Source organism: Microtus ochrogaster, chromosome 2 (assembly GCF_000317375.1).
Source record: "Microtus ochrogaster isolate Prairie Vole_2 chromosome 2, MicOch1.0, whole genome shotgun sequence".
Lineage (NCBI taxonomy): Eukaryota > Metazoa > Chordata > Mammalia > Rodentia > Cricetidae > Microtus > Microtus ochrogaster.
The window spans coordinates 57,182,416-57,187,606 of record NC_022010.1 but is presented as its reverse complement, the minus strand read 5'-3'; the positions used below and the strand labels follow the sequence as shown (position 1 = coordinate 57,187,606).

General features: G+C 40.8%; 1 protein-coding gene across 1 annotated transcript in view; it reads left to right on the top strand.

The window, feature by feature from the left end:
• The window catches only part of Nectin3 (nectin cell adhesion molecule 3), a 137,399-nt gene that overhangs the window by 110,234 nt on the left and 21,974 nt on the right, over positions 1-5,191 (top strand). The window lies entirely within an intron of this gene.

The window sequence follows — 5,191 nt, the reverse complement described above, 5'->3', positions numbered from 1 at the left end:
AGCAACAGCCTTAGAAGGGACCAGAGCTGCTGGCAGCACATGGAAGACGTGTGCTCCTGCTTAGGGTGTATCAGATATTAACCAGCCCACCCCTTGAGCTAAAACTAATCAGCATTCTTCAAAGTAACTTTAAAAATTTAAAGTCTGGTGTAACAGAATTAGGTAAGATTTCTCAGGTTTTCATGCCCTCACCCTGGGATGGGATAGGACTATTTACTGACTGAAGTCAAGAACGGGCTGGAGAGTTGTGCTGATATCTATCCATAGTAACAACTGTATTTTAGGATGGACTGTCAACACTATCAAGATTTATGGAAAAAAGCAAATTATCTGCAAATTGATCAGCAGCTGATAGGCTTCTGTCCTCTCATTCCAATTACAGTGGATTTGGCACAGTTGCCACAAGAAAATGTTTCATAGGAGGCAGGTCACTCGGATGAGAAAAGAGCTGCTCTTGGTCTTAACGTTCTAACCAATTCGGAGTCAACAAAGGGGCTTTCTGAGCTAGCTCAGTCTTCTGCCACTTTAAAGGTGGGAGGCCACCCAGTTGCCCCTTTATGGCTTTTGCCAGAATGTTTCTAGGATCAGATCTCCTAGGCTCAACACAATGGCCGGTTTTGTGACCTACCCTGGGTTGGGTTTATCTCCATGACATGGAATTTGGCTGTGAAAGGTGATTAGAGGCGAGCCAGAGGGAAATCCTTCCTGGACACCCAGAACATTGGATTTGCTACAGTGACTTAGAACTGAGCCCTGTCCTACCACAGATGTGTCTGACAGCCATGAGGAGATGAGCTATTTGTCTTCCTCCAAGGTTAATTTCCCTTATTGACACACAGTAGATCTGTGAAGCCCAGAGTTGCACACAGTTTTCCAAGTGACTGGACACCATTGTTTTGGTTTTCAATATCCTTTCCAGGAAAAGGCAGGTTTTTTAAATCCACCCTAGTGTATTGATCAAACTAAACTCCTCCCTGAAATGGTATGCGTAGCCCAGTGTTCACTATATTTTAACTACATGCAGCAAGTCTGTTGTGCATGCACTAGTTTATGCCAGCCCACACCACTGCTCAGTACCCCTGGGCTCTCACACACTCTCCTGCGATACAACTGCAAGATGCCCTTGACCTGAGTGCTTCAGTATCCAGACCAGTGTCCATCATCTTTATACGTGGAATCCCTAATTGTCTGTAAAAGTATAAGTAGCTGATGTTGCTCCTAGATCCCTGGACTATTCCACTTGTCCATCAGTAAAAGTTCCTGTTGCCCCCTTTTTCACTGTTTCTACCTCTAACCCAGTGCTATGCAATAAACCACCTCCACGTGGTCCTCCGCTCTCACCATCCCTACTTCTCAGCTTTGTCCCTTCCAGTCAGTGCTCTCTACCTCACAGGGGTTGGACCCTGGTCTCGGGGAATAAGACGGCTAAGGACTATCTTCAAGAGAGCGCCTTCTTTCAAAGTGATTTTACAAAAGCGTCTGGGCTTAGAATTGAGAATCTCTGTAGCTATTATATTTTTCTATTCTTGTTTTGCTATTTTTACCTCTGCAAAGTGATCTCTATCTGAAAAGAGGCTTTATCCTGGTTTTAACTTTCCCTCTGTTAACCCCCTCACCCTGAAATCTCCACCTTGTCTGTGCTCTGAACTTCTTACTCTGACCCAAAACTAAGTCTCTCAGTGGAAACCCCAACTCTTACACTGCTATTAAAAAATGATGATGTCGTCTGCAGAGAAATCTCTAGCTTTTCCTACAGGAAGCCAGTGAGGCCTCACTTTGGCTCAGTCTAGGCCTCACAGCAAGCCTTCTTCCTCATATGTAAACTGAGGTATCGCTTCCCCATATCTGGATATTGATTCCTGGTTAATAAATGGTGGAAGCATTTTACACCTTGTTCTTCAAATGGGCAATCTAGACAGCCCTCAAGTAGGTGTGATCTAGCTGGATTTGGAATCCCTTCACCCCCAGTGTTTGCAAAACAAACACACCTTTCTGTCTTCCTATAGTAGAAATCCATTGCTTGCTTTTTTAATTATTTTTATTTCTTTGTGTAGAAAGGGTTTTATGCTATGTGTTCCTGCTTGTGAGAAAAGACCCAAGTTGTAAATTTAAGCATTAGAACTGAAAGTCAACAGTGTAGTTCCAAGAAGAAAATTCTAGCTCAGATGTTGTAGACTATATAGAAAGAAGCATAAATATCTGCTTAGACTTTGATATTATATTTTACATAGTAAGTGTTACTTAAGACAGTCCTTAAGTTTCCAGAAATTGTCTTTTATTTTTGTAGTTTTGGATTATATGACTTTTTAGATATAAATAAAGTCTTTTTTATCATTTAAGATTTTTTTCATTTATCAATAAATAAATTACCAAAATGTATATGAAGTCACTAACATGACCATGGAATGTACAAACTGCAAACAATCTGAAACATTCCTATGCTTGAGGCCTTCCTAGAAGAATTTCAAAGTAATAACAAGAGCGGTGCATACTTCAAACAGTATAAAAAGGAAAATTTAGTATTGTTGTAGTTACCTATAAAAAATCACATGATATTTTATATGTATATGTATGTAGTGTGGTTATGTGCATGTGAGTACCCTGGGGGCTAAGAGCCATCAGATGCCCCTAGACCTGGACTTCTAGGCAGTTGGGAGCAGCCCTGATAGGAGTGCTAAGATCCACACTCAGGTTCTCCGAAAGAGCACTATGTGCTTTTAACCACTAAGCCATCCATTCAGGCTCCATATTACTTTTTAAATGAAGCGGCATTTATTCCAGTTAGCAAATAGTTCATCATTCCTTGATTCTTTTAATCACTAAAAATACTTTCTTCTTAGTAAATTATATCAGTGCCATTGTTAGTGGTCCTTAAGTGGTATTATTTAGCGTACTCTTTATCAAAAGCAAATGAACAAAGTGGGTAACTATGGTAAATTCTAGAATTTTCCTTGCTAGTCTCCAAAATCTCAAAATCTAGGAACCACATTTTAAAAGTAACCTTTTATTGAGATCTATAATTCATCCTTATAAAAAGTATTAAATTCCATAGGCTTTAGTATATTTACAGAGTTATGAACCATCATTACTACAGTAAATTTTCAAATTTGTTCATGCTCTCCAGAGTAAACTTATACACATTAGAGTTTCCTTCTAAGAAGCTCCTGACTTGGCCTTTTGGAAACTACATTGTCCTGTCCCTGTTAGCTGCTTATTCTGGGCATTACATATGTTCAGCATTATCCAATAGGTGGTCCTTGGTGATCATATCTTTCATTTGCCTCATGCTTCCAAAGGTAATCTTGTTGCTTCCTACACTTCTCTCATTCCTAAAGCAGGGTCACCATATCAGATTGTACCCTTTAGCATGGGACATTTAGAGCATTTGCCTTTGGGAAGTAATTATGAATTGTGAATGATACTGTTGTGAACATGTGTGTACAGTTTCCATGTGGAATGGTTTGGCTTCCCTTGGATACATACCTAAGAGTGGACCTACAGGTCATGTGGTCTCTGTAGTTTAATTGTTGGCTTTTCCAATGCTGTTGTACCATTCTCACTACCATAATTATTGTGAGTCTTGGTGATTATATGAACCCTAGTATTTTTGTTGCAGGGCTTTTCCTGCTGTCTCTCAATGTTTCCTTATTTATTACAACTCTTTAAGGAATAAATTCCATTCCTAGTCCATGAACAGTATAGAAAGTCTACAGACTATATGCCTGCCAGAATTGGACTTCTCACTGGAACTGTATACGTGGGGGACGAATGCATGGAAACAAGCATCCCACATACCCTTTGTATGCTGAAGAGCACAGAGGAAAGCATGAGCCGTTAACCAGCGTGGAAGATTAAAGAAAATATATGAGAGTTAATAAGTTACCTCACTACATACTGGGCTTGTGGTACATGCCTGTAATCCTATCACTTGGACCGTAGAGGCAGAAGTATCAGGATTTCAAAGGTATCATCATCTACATATCAAGTTCAAGGCCAACCTTGGCTACACAAGACATTGGCTCAAAAAGAAAAAAAAAATAGGCTTATCTGGAAAAAAAACCAAAACACTTGTCTGTGTCAATTGCTGGTTCCCTCATGTATGTATGATAACTGCAGCCTGAGTCCCACATGTATGTACTGTTACTGCGGCCCATTTTAAGCTCCCAAGGTGATGCTGCTGAGCCTGGTCGTTAGAAGGATTGCACCCTGCACTCTCTGAGCTGGAGCCAGCTCCTCCCACAAATCCCTGATGTCACTTTATGACCCATGGTAGCCAGTAAATACAACTACTATCTACACAGCTATTCTAGGTCTTCTACAAATGCCCAGAGGAAAGGCAAATGTTTGCCCCTTTCATTGTATCACTAGACTATCACAGTCTTTCACTGTTTCTCAGTCAGTTCTTGTACCTTAGAATCATAACTAGGTAGTCCCATTTTTTTAAAATCACATGAACATTTATAATGCTCAAAATGTAAGAACAAACAAAAATCTGCTTCAGAATAAAAAAAACAAGGAGAACCACACTCTGACACCCACCCCAGAAAAGTTCCCTGAAAGTGCATTTAGCTGGGAGGTTAACGTGGGTGAAAGACGGTCATGCAAACCGAGACACAGACATGTTCCACACCCATGGATCACTCGTGCATATTTAAAGCAGAGGAAATGATAGCACAAAATTCAAATGACCTGTCTCAGTGGTTAGACATGCATGCAATGCATGATCAAATGTTTGGGCCTCTCTCTTCTTCACTCTAGAGGTTCCAAGTAATGCCTGAATTTTAGCCTCAAGTTTAGATTTCTGTTTCCACCAAAATACAAGGGGTTGTGTCAGGGGACGGGGGATTCTCTTCTATATCTTTTGAAAAAGCTCTGGAGAAATTAGATGAATCGCCCAGAAAATAAGCAGTTATAACTTGAACCTTAAATAGCCCTCTGCAATTCTGCAATTCTGGTCTCACATTTCCCACTTGATGTTGCTTTGTGTAGTGTATCTAAGTACATCCGTGCTTTCTTCTCCACGGTGTCCTGGGCGCCTCTCTTCTCGAAATCCTTTCCCTCCTGCTAGTGGTAAGGCCCAGCGTTCAGATGATGCCCATGCATCTGTCTGCGCCAAGCAGAGCAAAGAAAGCAGCAGCTTTACTAAGCAGCAATGCTGCTGTGCTCCCTCCCTACCTTGTATAGGTTGGCA